Source organism: Mustela nivalis, assembly GCF_964662115.1.
Source record: "Mustela nivalis genome assembly, chromosome: 18".
Taxonomy (NCBI): domain Eukaryota; kingdom Metazoa; phylum Chordata; class Mammalia; order Carnivora; family Mustelidae; genus Mustela; species Mustela nivalis.
Genome location: NC_139037.1, coordinates 46431658 through 46449365, shown reverse-complemented (window position 1 = coordinate 46449365; position 17708 = coordinate 46431658). Strand labels below are relative to the sequence as shown.

The 17708-nt window shown below is 50.0% G+C and overlaps 1 long non-coding RNA gene across 1 annotated transcript; it reads left to right on the top strand.

The window, feature by feature from the left end:
• The first annotated feature begins 7 nt into the window (after positions 1-7).
• Positions 8-17305, top strand: LOC309852649. The gene is made up of 2 exons (XR_014305299.1): positions 8-92; positions 16607-17305. It is a non-coding gene; the product is annotated as an uncharacterized lncRNA (long non-coding RNA).
• Positions 17306-17708: the final 403 nt, after the last annotated feature.

Genomic DNA, 17708 nt, shown 5'->3' with positions numbered 1-17708 from the left:
TGTCAATCTCTGGGCCGCGCTCCCGCGAGCTCCCCGCGGGGCTGGCACTGGGGTGCGGCCGCGGAGGTCGGGAAGGCGGCCCGGAGCCCCAGGTAGGTCTCAGCCGGCTTCGACTGCACTGCGACCCCAGGGGACGGCCTTCTGCCCGTAGCAAGAGTGGAACCAGCCGTAGGTACCCCGGACTCCAGCCCTGCGGGGAGAGCAGCGGAGCTAGGGGCAGACACCACCCCCAGGCTCCGGCTCCCATCGTCCGCCCCCGAGCCTGGGTCACTGGTGGACGGTGGAGGCGGCCGGTCTCTGTGCCCCTGCCCCGTCCCACACACACTGGGCGCATCCGCCCCAGGGCGAGCGGTGAACGAAGGTTCCCTTCGGCACGCAGCACTTGGGACACGCGTCAGAGTAAGGGGAGGGCAGGGGAGAGATGGGTGGTGCGTCTGCCAGGACGGGGGGCTCTAGCAGTCTCTTTCGGAGACAGTCTGCGGGCGGAGGAAACAGCCATGGTTTTCGAGGACCTTGAGATGGGGCTGGCTATCCAGGACACAGTGAGCCAGGCCGGGGGCTGGAGTGGTGGGCTGGCCTCGCTTTATACTTTGCTCGTGGGGGCTAGAGGCAGTCGGGAGGACAGAAGGGTCGGAAGATTCCCGGAGACCTCGGTGGACCCCGTGCCTCCTGCAGCGCGTGTGGAATCCAGCATGGGGCTAGGGTTGCGGACTCAGCCTCCGGGATGAGGGCAAGATCCGTGTACCAGCCTCCCGCCTTGATCACCTGTGCTGTAGACGCGTTGAAGGTCAGGAGGGGAACCACTGTCCCCACTGGCAGCCAATCCTGTGGCCCATGCCCCGAGGAACCTTGTTAAACCCCAAGTCTAATGACCTCAGTGCCCTTCTTCAGAATCTGGGCCCCTCAGAATGGCCTGCCCTGCCCCGTGGGTCTTCTCCAGTCAACCTCAGTGGCCGCTCTCCGGTCCTATCACTCCTCATTCCTCAGGTCTGTGGTTCTGCCTACCTTGAGGGTGACCTGTGCTGTTCCCTCTTTTTGTAGCACTTGCTCACATGGATTGGCCCTGTCCATGCCTCTAGGGACTCTCCCTGACTTCAGGGCCTCCCTGTCTTCCGTCCCAGGACCTGTAGAGGTGGGGGTCGTCTGTGTCCCTCACCTTGACAGACAACTGCTACTACCTCAGCAGAAAGAGAGAAGCTAACAGCAGCGTCATCCTGTTGGGGGCCTGATTCCACAGGATTCTGAGACATTGTAAGTCATCTCCTGGAGGGAGGCAGAATTCTAAAAATGCCCCCCTCCAAGATTCTGCGTGCAGGACTTACGTATAGTTACAGTACCTGGCAGATATAATTAAGGTTGACAGCCCGCTGGCCTGGAGATGAGATGATCCTTGATTGCTTGGCTCGGCCAGAGGTCATCATAGGTTGTTTAAAAGCAGACGAGGAGGGGTGCGGGGGGACTCAGTGGGTTAAGCCTCTGCCTTGGGCTTGGGTCATGGTCTCAGGGTCCTGGGATTGAGCCCCACATTGGGCTCTATGCTCGGCGGGGAGCCTATTGCCCCCCTCTCTCTGCCTGCCTCTCTGCCTACTTGTGATCTCTGTCTGTCAAATAAATAAATAAAATCTTAAAAAAAAAAAAACAAAAACAGAGGAGGAAAGCAGAGAGAAGTAGAAGTAGAGGGATTCCACCGGCTTTGAAGCTGGAAGAGCCCATGTGATAAGAAATACAGGGGGGAGTCAAGAGTCTACGAGGCCCACATGACATCCAGCGAGGAAATAGGGCCTTCAGTCTACAAACACATGGAACTGGAATCTGCTGATGACCTGAAGGGGCTGGGAAGCAGATGTTCCCGCAGAGCTTCCCAGAAGAGCCCCAAGCCCTGCCCAGAACTTGATTGCAGCCTTCGTGAGACCTGGAGCAGAGGACGATGCCTGGGTTTCTGACAGGTAAAACAGGGAGCTAATAGATAGTGTTGTGTTAAGCTACTGAGTTTGTGGTACTTTGTTAAGTAACAACAGGGAACGAATCTAGCTGCCAGAGGGTCAGGGCCTGCACGCAGTGCGTTTCTGCTAAACGCTGCTGTTTCCCATCTGACAGATTCCTTCTCCTTGCCTCTCCCTTGCTGAGTGCTGCTTTGTTTCTGCTTTACAAGGCTTTATCAGTGACGTTGGTGGTCTCATTACACTGTGCTATAAGCGGAGGGACTCGGGAGTGAGAAAGAGAGGGAATGATCCAGACACATGGCTGTAACATCAGGCAGGTGGAAAGGCATGCATGAGGGCTTTGAGGAGGGCGGGTGGCCCTCCCTAAAGTGAGGAAAGTGAGTGAATTGTGGGCTGAGCTGCTATGGGGATTGTGGAGCTGTGGGAGGAGAGGGGGAGGACCACAGTCCCAACTGCATGTTTTAAGGACCCATGGGTGGTGGGTCTTGTGGGGCAGCAAACACAGGGGGCCTAAAAGGCAGCAACGGCAGCTCATACCTCAACAGGAAGGGGAGGACGTGGGTGGCTTAAGAGAAGGTCTTCATGGATGAGGATGAGGTGGAGGACCTGACCCAGTGGGAGGCAGGAGGGAGAGGTGCAGTTCAGCAGCAGTGGCAGTGGGAGCTGCAGCCTCCCGTGTCACAAGCCTGGAGGAGACATGGATTTTACTTTCCCTTCTAAAGACCTTATCACAGGGGTTGTGGGTTGTGCATTTTGAGGAATAAATAGTATATCCAAGGATACAGGTTTAATAAGCCAAGGAGGGGGTCAATGTGGCCTGCAAATACCAGACCTTCTGGGCCAGGTCCTAGAGTCTTAGAGGCAGGGTGGTAAGAGGCAGATGGCACCAGCTGACGGACCATCCAGGGAAGAACCTGTGAGGTTGCAATGGTCACAGACACGTGAAAGGAGAAGAAATTAAACTACTCATTGACTGGGCCTCCTCAGCAGTAGGACCCGACAGGACCTCAGCACTGTACCCGACACCCCCACACCCCTCACAACCAGAGGCACAGCTTAGGTCAGAAGACTCAGTCCTGCTTCCCGCCCAGTCTGTTCCTAACCTCCCTCTCTAGCCAGCTTCTCAAACAGGGTCTCCTGTGGCTGCCACTGCCCACGGATAAAGTATCGATCAGGTCCCACTGTCTCCCAGCCTAGCGCTACCTTCCTGGGGCTGGATAGTGCCAAGTGTAGGGTACAGGTTCCAAGATTCAAGTACTCACCTCAGGCAGCCAGGAGCTTCCCCTTGGCCCAGGGGTTAGGTACAAAGCACCTCTCTGGAAGAGTGCTTCCCGATACAAGGCAGATAGGGGAGGGACTGAGGGAGGTCCCAGCCAAGGCAGCTATGGCAGTGGAAAGTTTGGTTCTCCCGAGAAGACAGAAGCAATGAGGATCCCTTTGGGGTGGGGGAAGGGCAGTAATAGGTTCCATTTCTGTATCGATGAGGGTTAGGAAGCTGGGGCAAGGGCTGGAGGGAACCCAGGCCCAGCCCCAGGGGGAGTGCATAAAGGTGGTAGGAGTAGTGGGTCAGATAAAGCAAGGTACCTACGGGACTTAGCAAAACAGAAACCTCAGGGACTGTTGGGATGGGGGTGGAAATGGGTGAGGAGTATTTGCAACATAGAGAGAAAAGGTTTAATTTGCTTTCATATGTAAAAGACAAGAGCATCTGCTAGTCTGTGGACAGAGAGGTGGGGACATCAGGGAAGTAAGAGACCTAAACTGAAATAACCATAACACAACTACCATGGTCACTTCTCCTGGGTCCCTGCACCAGGTCCTACATGGGGCTCATGATTTAATTTTGAAAAGTGAAAAAACCCCCAAGAAACACGAAGTGCAATATAGCACACACTGGAGTGCTCACATCCCCAAATTACCAAATGTTCTTCTTTTGTCCATTTTTTTTCCCCTTGAAAGATTTATTTATTTGCGATAGTGAGTGCACAAACCAGGATAGGAGTAGATGGAGTGAATGTCCAGTGGACTTCTCAGTGAGTGTGGAGCCAGACGTGGGGCTCAATCTCATGTCGAGTCAGACACTTATTTTTTTTTAGAGATTTTATTTATTTATTTGACAGAGATCACAAGTAGGCAGACAGACAGGGGGTGTGGGGGAAGCAGGCTCCCTTCCAAGCAGAGAGCCTGATGTGGGGCTGGATCCCAGCACCCTGAGACCATGACCTGAGCCAAAGGCAGAGGTTTAACCCACAGATCCTTCCAGCCTCCCTGTCCTTTTTTTCTTTGTCCTGCTTTTAGTACACACACACACACACACACACAAAGTTATTATTTTTTAATTTTTTTTAAGCAAAGCTTGTAGGCGAAAGAGAAAGCCCCGGGAGGGAGGTGGCACACCTGCGTACTTCTGTACCTTCAAGGCTTCTTGGTCCTACCCTGGTTTAACAGTTCTTCTAAAGCCAGATGTATGTTTCTGGTTTTGTCTTTTTTTTTTTTTTCACATATAATAATTTTTTTAAATTTAAGGTTTACTAATTTTTTTTTAAAGATTTTATTTATTTATTTGACAGAGAGAAATCACAAGTAGATGGAAAGAGGGAGAGAGGGAAGCAGGCTCCCCGCTGAGCAGAGAGCCCGATGTGGGACTCAATCCCAGGACCCTGAGATCATGACCTGAGCCGAAGGCAGCGGCTTAACCCACTGAGCCACCCAGGCACCCCTAAAGTTTACTAATTTTTTAAAATAATTTCTACACCCATCCTGAGGCTCGAACTCACCACCCTGAGAGGAAGAGTCCTATGTTCCTCTGACGGAGCCAGCCAGCTGCGCCATATGTTTGTATTTAAAGTTTTTTATTTTTCAAATTTTTTATTAGGGAGAGAGGGGATGGGGGAGGGTCAGAGGGCGAGGGAGAATCTTAAGCAGACTTCCCCACTGAGTGCAGAGGCAACATGGAGTTCAGTCTCACAACCTTGAGATCATGACCTAAGCTGATAACATGACCTGAGCCAAAATCAAGTGTCAAGAGTCAGATGCTTAACCGGCTGAGCCACCCAGATGCCTCTCTGTTTTATTTATTTTTTATTTTTTGAAAGATTTTATTTACTTATTTGACAGACAAGAGATGACAAGTAAGGGATTCCTGGGTGGCTCAGTTGGTTGGACGACTGCCTTCGGCTCAGGTCATGATCCTGGAGTTCCGGGATCGAGTCCCGCATCGGGCTCCCAGCTCCACGGGGAGTCTGCTTCTCCCTCTGACTTTCTCCTTGCTCATGCTCTCTCTCACTGTCTCTCTCTCAAATAAATAATAAATAAAATCTTAAAAAAAAAAAAAGAAAGAGAGATGACAAGTAGGCAGAGAGGCAGGCAGAGGTGGGTGGGGGAGGGCGGAAGCAGGCTCCCTGAAGAGCAGAGAGCCCCATGCAGGTAGGGCTGGATTCCAGGACCCTGAGATCATGACCTGAGCCAAAGGCAGATGCTTAACCCACTGAGCCACCCAGGCGCCCCAGAGACCACTAATCTAATGTCACTATAGATTAGCCTTTTCTGGACATTTCACCTGAATTGAGTCACACAATATGAGGTCTGGGTCACTTTGGCTTAGGCTTCTGTGCCACCGCCCCAGATGTTAAATTCGTTTACATTGTTCATTGTTTTCTCTTCAGGTGCTATGCCCATGGCTTCTGTTCCAAAAAGTATTTCCTTGCCATTGTGGGCAACTGAGGCAGAAGCCTCTCCAATCCTGCCTTTACCAGCTGTCCTGCTGGACTCCGGCCCTCCTTCATGACATGGTCTGTTCTCTACCCTGCCCTCTTTGTGCTTGATACACTGTTCAGCTCTCCTCTTTTAACACCAGAATGCATCTTTTAAAAGCAAGGATGGTGGGCACCTGGATGGCTCAGTGGGTTAAAGCCTCTGCCTTCGGCTCAGTTCATGATCTCAGGGTCCTGGGATCGAGCCCTGCATCTGACTCTGCTCATCAGGGAGCCTGCTTCCTCCTTTCTCTCTGCCTATTTGTGATTTCTCTCTCCGTTAAATAAATAAAATCTTAAAAAATAAATAAAAGCAAGGATGGGGGTGCCTGGGTGGCTCAGTCGGTTGAGGTCTGACTCTTGATTTCTGCTCAGGTCATGGTCTCAGGGTTGTGATGGAGCCCCATGTTGGGCTCTTGTGCTCAGTGGGGAGTCTGCTTGAGATTCCCTCTTCCTCTGCCCCTCCCCCTGCTTGTGTGCTCTCTGTAAAACAAATAAAGAGATCTTTGAAAACAATAAGGATGGGGCACCTGGGTGGGTGGCTCAGTCACTTAAGCATCCAACTCTTGATCTCAGCTCAGGCCTCGATCTCAGGGTTGTGGGTTTGAACCCCATGTTGGGCTCCACACCCAAGACAAAAACCCAAAAAACCAAGGATGATTTCCTAGTTACCTGTCTTCGGAAGCTCCTCCTTAGCATAACCGGTCCCCGTTCCCAGGTCACCAGCTATCCACAAGTGGGCCCTGACTGCTGATTTGTCTCTGCCAGGAACCCTTTCAGAGCTGCCCAGGTTCCTCGCTCCCTGTTGATCCAGAAGTAGCACTCACCCTTTTTAAATTAAGGTAAAAGTCAGATAAAACAGAATTCACCATTTTAAATTCAGGCACACCTGGGTGGCTTCTCCAGTTGGGCATCCAGCTCCTGATTTCAGTTCAAGTAATGATCTCAGCATTGTGGGATCAAGCCCCGAATCAGGCTCTGCTCTCAATCCCTCTGCTTGTGATTCTCTTTCCCTCTCCCTCTCCCCCTCCCTCCCTCTCTCAAAAAAATAGATAAATAAATAAAATCTTTTAAAAAGTAAAGTGAACAAGTCAGTGGATTTTAGTATGATCCCATGTTGTGTAACCACCAACTCAATCAAATCCAGAAACATTTTGCTTAATCCAAAATAAAAACTTGGAGACGCCTGGGTGGCTTAGTTAAGCATCTGCCTTCGGCTTGGGTCATGATCCTAGGGTCCTGAGATTGAGCCCTGCTTAGCAGGGGAGCTTAATGGAGCCTGCTTCTCCCCCTCCCTTTCCTCCTTCTTGCCACTCCACTTGCTTGTGCTCTCTCTGTCAAATAAATAAAATCTTAAAACAAAAAACAGTGTGTACCCGTTGGCAGTAATTCCTCATTTCCTTCTTCCCCCAGCCCCTGGCAACCACTAATCTACTTTCTGTCTCTATGAGTTTGCATGTTTTGGATATTTCATATAAATGGAATCATACCATATACGGTCTTTTGTGTCTGATTTCTTTCAGCTGGTGTAATATTTTCAGGGTTCATCTATGTTGTACTATGTATCAGTTCATTTCTTTTTATGGCTGAATAAGACTCCATTGTATGGAAATACCACATTTATTTATCTAGTCATCAATTAATGGACTTTGGGTTGTTTCCACCTTTGGCTACTGTGAATAGTATTGCTATAAGTTCCTGTACAAGGATTTGTTTGAATACTTATTTTCAATAGGATATATACCTACACTTTTTATTTTTTTTTTTAAGGTTTTATTTATTTATTTGACAGAGAGCGAGATCACTAGTAGGCAGAGGGGCAGGCCTCCCGCTGAGCAGAGAGCCCTATGCAGGGCTCGATCCCAGGACCCTGAGATTATGACCTGAGCCGAAGGCAGAGGCTTAACCCACTGAGCCACCCCGGCACTCCTTATTTTTAAAAAGGATTTTATTTCTTTTACTTGAGAGAGAGAATGGGGGAGGGGCAGAAGGAGAGGGAGAGAATCTCAAGAAGACTCCATGCTGAGCACAGAGCCTGAAACATGGCTCGATCCCATAACTTGGAAATCATGACCTGAGTCAAAACCAAGAGTCAGGGGTGCCTGGGTGGCTCAGTGGGTTAAAGCCTCTGCCTTTGGCTCAGGTCATGATCTCAGGGTCCTGGGATCAAGCCCCACATCGGACTCTGCTCATCGGGGACCCTGCTTCCCCTTCTCTCTGTCTCTCTACCTGCATGTGATCTCTCTCTCTCTGTCAAATAAATAAATAAAATATTTAAAAAAACAAAACAAGGGGCACCTGGGTGACTCAGTTGGTTGGGCGACTGCTTTCAGCTCAGGTCATGATCTTGGAGTCTCAGGATCGAGTCCCACATCGGGCTCCCAGCTCCACAGGGAGTCTGCTTCTCCCTCTGACCTTCTCCTCGTTCATACTCTCTCCCACTGTCTCTCTCTCTCAAATAAATAAATAAAATGTTTAAAAAGCAAACAAACAAACAAACAAAACAAAACAAAACCAAGAGTCCTACACTTAGCTGAGTTACCCAGGCACCCAGTACATACCTATAAGTTAACTGCTGGGTCATATGGTAAATCTATGTGTAGCTGTTTGAGGAATAGCCAAACTGTTTTTTAATCAGTGGCTGCATTATTTTACATTCTCACCAGCAATGAAGGAAGGTTCCAATTTCTCCACACTCCTACCAACATTTGCTATTGTCCTTTTCTTAAAAAATTATTAGGGGCACCTGGGTGGCTCAGTGGGTTAAAGCCTCTGCCTTTGGCTCAGGTCATGATCTCAGGGTCCTGGGATCGAGCCCCACATCGGGCTCTCTGCTCAGTGGGAAGCCTGCTTCCTCCTCTCTCTCTCTGCCTACTTGTGGTCTGTCAAATATACAAAAATCTTAAAAAAAACAAAAACAAACAAACAAAGTTGGGACGCCTGGGTGGGTCAGTCGTTAAGCGTCTGCCTTCGGCTCAGGTCATGATCTCAGGTTCTAGGATCGAGTCCCATATCAGACTCCCTGCTCAGGGGAAGCCTGCTTCTCCCCTTCCTACTCTCCCTGGTCGTGTTCCCCCCCACTCTCTCTGTCAAATAAATAAATTTAATCTTTAAAAAACAACAACAACAAAAACAGTGCTGTCCAATGGAAATATGTGAACAACATCAAGGAATTTAAACCTTCCTAATATCTGGGTTTAAAAAATTACAAACAAAAAACCAAAGCTATTAAAAAATAAAGATTATTAATTAAGTAATTTTTTTTGAAATTTTTGAGAGGGAGAGCAGACTCTCCATGCTCGGAATCGGACATGGGGCTTGAGCTCACAACCCTGAGATCAAGAGTTGCACACACTACTGACTGAGCCAACCAGGCACCCCTGAGTGGGTGTGAATTGGTAGGTAGTGGTTTGATGTGCAGTTCCCTCATGACTAATGAAGTGGAATGTCTCTTTATGGTCTTATTATCCGGGCCATATTGTATAAAAGTTGTATTAATGGGTGCCTGGGTGGCTCAATCAGTTAAGTATTTGCCTTCGGCTCAGGTCATGATCCCAGGGTCCTGGGACTGAGCCCTGCAACAGGCTCCCTGCTCAGTGGGGATTCTGCTTTTCTGTGCTTGCTTGCTTGCTCTCAAATAAATAAATACAATGTTAAAAAAATAAAATCTAAAAATACAAACCCTAAAATCAAATTATTAAGGGTTAGTGTATATGCCACAAAATACACCCCTTGCAGGTAGCCTTCAAGGATTCTTAGCAAATTCATATTCATCATTGTGCAGCTATCACCACAATCCAGTTTAATTAATTTTTTAAATTTTTGTTTTTTTATTTGACAGAGATCTCAAGTAGGCAGAGAGGCGGGGGGTGGGGAGCAGGCTCCCTGCTGAGCAAAGAGCCCGACATGGAGTTGGATACCAGGACCCCAAGATCATGAAGGCAGAGGCTTAACCCACTGAGCCACCCAGACGCCCCTAACTAATTAATTTTTTAAAATTTATTTTTATTAGAAGGTTTTTAATTTTTATTTTTAATTAATGTACACCCAACATGGGGCTCGAACTCACAACCCCGAAGTCAAGAGTGGCATGCTGTACCCAGGAATTCAGGCACCCCACCACAATCCAGTTTTAGAACATTATCCTTCCCCTTAAAATTTCCTTTGCACAGTTTGTATCCATCCCTGCCTTACCCTAGGAGTCACTGATCTCGTGTCTGGCTATAAATATACAGCCCCTTCTGTGAAGACAGTTGAAGGACAGTAGACCTTAGTTTCTGGTGGGACATCCCCCACTTCTGGATGGGCCCACTGGCTACTTCTTTCCCTCCCTCTAGTATTTCCTTTAGCTCCTGTGGATGAGAAATGAGCTCTAAAGGCTTGTTGGGTTTCTGGCCAAACACTGGTTGGAACCTCTCACAGAGTGGTGGATGGGTCCTGTTTTGTCTCCTGAAGAGTCTCTGTGTTGCTGACTCTAATGTGGGGGCAATGACAGGCTGACTGGCTGCTCCCCACTCACGTGCCCCCTCCTAAATGATCATATTCACACTTCACCCGCTAGTACCCTCGGAGTGTATACAACTGATAATCCTGACCTCAGGAATCTCATTATGGGTTGGGAAATGATATTTTCTGAATTCTAGAATTTAATGATCTAAGCAAGCACTGGGGCCATGTGTTCCCTTTGGGAAGGCAGGATCAGTGCTGAATTCCCAGAATGAGGGGTCAGCTTAAAAGTGACATCAAATGGTGACAGATGGGCTTATTTTCCTGTCTCTCCTTTTTGAGAACAATTGACAGTTGCAATTTTTTCTGATGCTTGAATTGTATCATCAGGTTTAGTTTCTGTGTACTTTTAACATGTTCCTGTCATTTTTTGGGCACTTATTTTGTGGCATAACAAGATGTTTCAGGCTCACGGGACCCTCCCTGTTTAGCCTTGGAATCAGTCTTTTCTCCCAGGAGCCCTGGTTCCTCTCTGAAGAAAAAGGGATGAAATTCTGGGCTGTGGGTCTCCTGTCCTTTCCCTCCTTGCCCTCCCTGGGAGCTGCAGATTCCCTTGGGAAGAAAGCAGATGGAAAGGGTGAGGGCACCCCCTGAGCACAGGACTGGGTTGGACTCCTACAGACTGTGGGGCTGTGGACAACTTCTGTTCTCTGTTGACTGATTTTCCCATCTGTGAAATGTAGACTTCAGTAGGCTGAAATATGACTCGCAAAGATGTATACATCCTAATCCCTGGCTCCTTGACATGTTACCTTATTAAGAAAAAGGATCAGGGGTAGTTAAGCATCTGCCTTGGGCTCAGGTCCTGATCCCAGGGTCCTGGGATTGAGCCCACATCAGGCTCCCTGCTCAGCAGGAAGCCTACTTCTCTCTCTCCTACTCCCCCGCTTGTGTTCCCTCTCTCGCTGTGTCTCTCTGTCAAATAAATAAATAAAATCTTTAAAGAAAAAGAAAAAGGATCTTTCCAGTTGTAATTAAAGATCTTGAAATGGGGAAATTATCCTGAATTATTGGGGTGGGCTCCAATTATAAAGTCACGTGAACCCTTATGAGGGTGAGGCAGAGGGAAACCTGACACTTAGTTGGCTCAAGCTGCCATTACAAAGTACTGTTGTTAGGTGGCTTAAACACCCAAAATTGGCTTCTCACAGCTATGGAGGCTAAGTCCAAGATAAAGGTGCTGGCAAAGTAGGTGTCATTCTTAGGCCTTTTCTCTTGATTTGTGGGAGGCTGCAAAATCATCGTGTGGTCACAAAACATGTATGGGGCAACGTCTGTGTTTATGACAGCACAAACAGGAGGGAGACCGAAGTGTAGTCAAAAAGAGAATGTGTAAACAGACTGTACGGTATTTGTGTAGTAAGGCCCTACACAACAAGGGCATGCAAGGAACCAAGGCCATATAGAACCACACAGATGTGCACTCAGAAAAAGAAGCAAGACACTGACATGCAAACCCTGTGTGGTTCTACATACAACCACCAAAACTCATCTGTGGTGGCAGTCAAGATGGCAGTGGCTGCTTGGGAGACACAGAGGACTTCTGGGAGCCCGACACATTCCAGTTTTTGCTATGAGACTCATGGTGCTCACTGGAGGTATGATGTGTATGCTTTTCTCTCTAATTACAAGCCTTCATCAAAAGGTTAAACAGTTCATAGAAACAGAAAGTGGATTAGTGGTTGCCAGAAGCTGGTGGGAGAGTGAATGGGGAGTGAGTGCTAATAGATTCTGGGTTTCCTTTTTTTTTTTTTAAAGGATTATTTATTTATTTATTTCACGGGGGCAGGGGTGGGGGGGCAGGTATTGCACAGGCAGAGGAAAAAGGAGAAGCAAGGCTCCCTGCTAATCAGAGAGCCCGATGTGGCGCAAACGCTTAACCAACTGAGCAGCCCAGGTGGCCCCACCCAGGTTTCATTTTCAGGTGATAAACATGTTCTAGGACTAGATAGAGGTGATGGTTGTACAATATTGTGAATGTATCAAATGCCACTGAATGTACTTTTTTTTTTTAAGGTTTTATTTATTCATTTTTGCAAGAGAAAGCAAATGAGTTCGAGTAGGGAGAGGGTCAGGGAGCCCAATGTGGACTCCACCCCAGGACCCTGGATCATGACCTGAGCCAAAGGTAGACACTTAACTGACTGAGCCACTCAGGCGCCCCTGTGCACTTTATTTTTTTATTTTTTAAGAATATTTATTTGACAGAGATCACAAGTAGGCAGAGAGAGAGGAGGAAGCAGGCTCCCTGCTGAGCAGAGAGCCTGATGAGGGGCTCCATCCCAGGATGCTGGGATCATGACCTGAGCAGAAGGCAGAGGCTTTAACCTACTGAGCCACCCAGGCACCCCTGTGCACTTTATTTTTAAAGATCTATTTATTTCGGGATGCCTAGTGGCTCAGTCGGTTAAGGGTCTGCCTTTGGCTCAGGTCACAATCCTGGAGTCCTGGGATCGGTCCTGCGTTTGGCTACCCGCTCAGCACGGAGTCTGCTTCTCCCTCTGCCTGGTGTTCCCCCTACTTGTGCTCTTCCTCCGTCAAATAAATAAATAAAATCTTAAAAAAAAAACGAGAGAGATTTATTTATTTGAGAGAGAAAGAGAGAGCACCTCCGTGTCTATGCGCACCAGTGTAGGGAGGGGCTGAGGGCGAGAATATTTAGGCAGACTCCCTGCTGAGCAAGAAGCCCAATACTGGGCTTAACCTCACCACCCATGAGATCATGACCTGAGCTGAAATCAAGTCATACACTTGACCAACTGAGCCACCCAGGTGCACCATGAATGTATACATTAATATAGCTAAAAATAATAAATTTGATGTTACACGGATTTTAACTCAGTTTTTAAAAAGATTTTAAAAAGTAAGATGGGGTGCCTGGGTGGCTCAGTCGGTTAAAGCCTCTGCCTTCAGCTCAGGTCATGATCCCAGCGTCATGGGATCGAGCCCCACATTGGGCTCTCTGCTCAGCAGGGAGCCTGCTTCTCCTCATCTCTCTCTCTGTCTGTCTCTCTACCTATTTGTGATCTCTCTCTCTGTCAAATAAATAAATAAAATCTTAAAAAATAAATAAATAAAAATAAAAATAAAAAGTAAGATAACTCAGGGGTGCATGGCTGATTCAATCAGAACATGTGACTCTTGGGCACCTGGATGGCTTGGTCCTAAGGCATCTGCCTTCGGCTTAGGTGGGTCATGGGATCGAGCCCTGCATCCATGTCCCTGCTCAGTGAGAGGCCTGCTTCTCCCTCTCCGACTCCCCTTGCATTGTATTCCCTCTCTCGCTGTCTCTCTGTCAAATAAAAAAAAAAAAAAAAAAAAAAAGGAGCATGTGACTCTTGATCTTGGGGTCATGAGGTCAAGCCCCATGTTCGGCAGGGAGCCTTCTTAAAATAATAAATAAGATAACCCTAATCTCATCTTGTAGCTCACAAAACCGGCAGGGTCGAGATAGTCATCATTTCCATGCATTCATTTGTCCTTTCTTATTTTTCTTTATTTTTTTGAAGATTTATTATTTTTTTAATAAGCCCTCTTTTTTTTTTTTTTAATATTTTATTTATTCATTTGACAGATCACAAGTAGGCAGAACAGCAGGCAGAGGGATGCGGGGAAGCAGGCTCCCTGTTGAGCAGAGAGCCCTATGTGGGGCTCGAATCCAGTACCCTGAGATCATGACCTGAGCCGAAAGCAGAGCCTTAACCCACTGAGCCACTCAGGTGCCCCAAGACCTCTTTTTTAAAAGATTGATTTACTTTTGAGAGAGTGAGAGAGCGCATGCGTGCGCAAGAGCTGGTGGGAGGGGCAGAAGGAGAGGGAGAAGCTGACTCCCTGCTGAGCAGGGAGCCTAAGGCGGGGCTCCATCCAAGAACTCTGGGATCATGAACTGAGTAGACGGCAGACACTTAACTCACTGAACCACACAGCGCCCCTATAAAGATTTTAAATATTCTCTATACCCAGCTTGGGGCTCCAACTCACAACCCGGGGGTATGAGTAGCATGCTCTACCAACTGAGCCAGACAGGTGCCCCAAGGGTCAGCGGCTCCTGGGTGGTCAGCCGGTTAAGCATCTGACTGAGTGAGCATCTGACTCTTGATTCTGGCTTGGGTCATGGTCTCAGGGTTGTGGTATAGGCCCTGAATCAGGCTCCGTGCTGAGCGTGAAGCCTGCTTAGGATTTCTCTCTTCTTTTCCCTCTGCCCCTCTCCGCCTAAGCTCTTTCTCTCTAAAACAAGCAAGCAAACAAACAAGAAACAAAAACAACCCAAAAAAAGAGAACAAAAATATAATTCAGTGGCATTAAGTACATTCCTGATGTTGTGCAAGTTTCATGGCTGTGTAGTCCCAAATGAAATCTGTGAAGATGGAGAGAGACTAAAGTGATGCAGCTACCAGACCTCCCCAGGAAGTGGCTTTGGCGGTGACACCTGAAGTTTACAGGGAGAGCCAGGTGCAGGTATGGAGTCTGGGGGGAAGAGAGAGGGCTGCCTGCAGCTAGGTGCTCAAAAGAAGCAGTGGTTGGTCTGGATGCAATCTGGGTGACTCTTTTTTTTTTTTTTTTTTAATAAATTTTATTTATTTATTTATTTGACAGAGAGAGATCACAAGTAGGCAGAGAGGCAGGCAGAGAGAGAGAGAGAGGAAGCAGGCTCCCCGCTGCGCAGAGAGCCCGATGCGGGTCTCGATCCCAGGACCAGGGGATCATGACCTGAGCAGAAGGCAGAGGCTTAACCCACTGAGCCACCCAGGCACCCAATCTGGGTGACTCTTACACTTTGTTTTATCCCTTGATTTCTGTCTGCAGGAAACTGTCTACAGACTGTCTGTAGACAGTTTCCAGTATTCCAGGACTGGGAAGGGTGAGATGCGGAAAGGGTGAGCAATGAGCACAGAGAATGAGAGTATAAGGTACCACTGACTACTTGGTCTGGCCTACTAAGGGTACAGGGCAAAGATGTACCCATTTCCTGCCATATACATCTGGACCTCTGCCTTGGTCTTGCCCACCTGTATGCCTCCTCTGCCTCCACCTACCCTGGGGTGCCCCCTTGTGCTTCTCTTACTCTGCCTGAGCCTGGTTCCCAGTTGATTCCCCCTCCCCCAGGATTGTCCTGGCACTTCAGAAGACTTGGTTTGTGCATGTGGTGAATGGAGCTGTAGTGGCCTGGTACCTGATAAGACCATAGAGGGAATCTTCAAGGCCTGCTTGCTGCTGGCACCTGATTATACCCTGATTGTGTGACTGCCATGTACTGGGAAGGAAAGTACTGGGCCCAGGAGGAAGGAGGTCCTGTTTAGAGAGAAAAGCATGAGCTACTGAAACCGCAGGGCCTGTTGCTATAGTTTATGGCGGGGCCCATACTAGGAGCAATTGAGAGGACCCCCCCCCCCCCAGTTCAGCCAACCTCTAGGCTCCCTCCAACTGTCTCTGACCACTCCTTCACTGCTCTCTCAGTGCCTTGTCAGGACCCCCACAGTTGTTTCCCTTGGGGAACCCGTCCTTCCCACAGGTGTTTGGAGGTAGTCCCCTAGGAGAGTCCACTCCTACAGTCTTTACCACCACTTCTTCTTCTTATTATTTTTTATTTATTTGACACAGAGAGAGAGAGAGAGAGAGAGAGAGAGATATCACAAGTAGGCAGAGAGGCAGGCAGAGAGAGGAGGAAGCAGGCTCCCTGCTGAGCAGAGAGCCTGATGTGGGGCTTGATTGATCGCACAACCCTGAGATCATGACCTGAGCCAAAGGCAGAGGCTTAACTCACTGAGCCACCCAGGTGCCCTACCACCACTTCTTATTTTTGACTGGCCCTGACACCTTGGTTCCTGCCCCAGAAGTTTGGGTCTGTATGGGTAGTTCCTATGCCCCCTTATCGGTGATCTTGGGGCGCAGGGAGGGGTGGGGTCGTGGAAAATGCTTAGCAAGTATCGCTACTATTTGCCACACCTCTCCCCACACACTAGCCAACTTTCCTTCCCACTTATCAGAGAAGGGAAGCAAGGATCTGAGGCCAGGGCCTTGGGGGAGCAGCACGGAGGGGGCGGGCCACTCCATGGTGGGGCGTGGCCCCGCGGACCGGGTGGGAGAGAGGCCCGCTACCACTCAGCTCAGGGGCGGGGCGGGCCCCGGATTTGGGGGTTGCGTTGGGACGGGAACAAAGGCAGGCGCAGAGACAAAGCCCCACCGACACCCAGCCCCCTTTAGGAACAAAGGCCACACCCCGCCCAGCCGGGCCAGACATCCCTCCCCCGCCAGCACGCGTGGGCGCGCAGCTCGGCCCACAGGTTTTACGTTTGAACCCAGAGACAAGGAGGAGGACTTGGGGCCAGACTTGGGGCCGGCCAGCATGCTTTAAGCATCCTCTCAAAAGCTGACCTCCCCCTTCCTCCCCATCGTCTCCTTTAGCCTCATCCTAAACTCTGCATCGAGGAGCCCCGCATAGGGGGCCTAGGCCCACCGCTGGACCGGTTCCGACGCACGCACCCCTCGAGCCTCCTTCGGGCCCGGCGTCGTTAGACAAGCTCCCCGCCCTGACTCTGCTCCCGCCTCAGACAGGATCGAACAGGAGCTCTCCGCCTGCACCGTAGGCCGCGCCTACCGGCTCAGACCGTACATCTCTCGTCGCCCCTGCCTGGCCCCCGTTATGCTCGCCCCAGACTCTGCGTCCTCCTCGGGATTCCCGCGACGAGGCTGTTTATCTGACAGGATTACAGTCCACAGCTCACAGGCCTCGCTCTCCGCGTCGGACGGAATTCTCCCGCGACATTCAGCCTGAACCTCTCCGCCCCTGTCCCGATCCTGTGTCCGGGGGAGGCCCGACTCCTCCCTCGGATAGGACCCTCCCCACCCAGACTCTGCTTTCCCCTCCTGCGGGATTCCTCGTCCCGCTCCGCACCCCTCGCCCTGATCCCGCTTCGTGCCGTAGAATCGCCCCGCTGTGGGGGGTTCATTCTGTTCGTCCTCCTGGAAAAGCGGCTACCTAAAAGATGGGAAGGGGTCGTTTGTGGAGCCGCGGGATTCGCTGCTCTGGACCCCTTGGAATCTCCGCTTTGGGCAGGTTTCAGTGCTTGCCATGTTAAACAATAAAATGGTTAAAACCCAAAAGTCATCCACTTGGCTCAGAAGGGGACTTTCTCCTGGGACGGGGACCCCGCCGCCCCCTTCGCTCTCAACCCCGTCTCTCTCCCCAGCATGGCTGGGCGCGGAGACAGGAGACTTCTCCGGCCTTGGCCTAAGGGGCGGGAACTGAGGTGGCGGCGGAGACGGCCAAATCGCATGCGCAGTACCGCGGCCAGGGGCTAGGGCTGGAGGGGGCGCCAGAGCGCGTAAAGGTGCGCGCGCCCCGCCCGTGTACGAGGTTGCGGCAGTGGCGTCACTAGCCCCACCCCTGCCGCACAGGCGGTGCTGGGCAGCGTGGGCGGAGGTAGGAAGACCCGGCTCAGGCGCGTGCGTACTCGCGGTCTCGCCCGGGGCAGCCGGCCTGGGCCCCGCCCCTGGGCGCAAGACG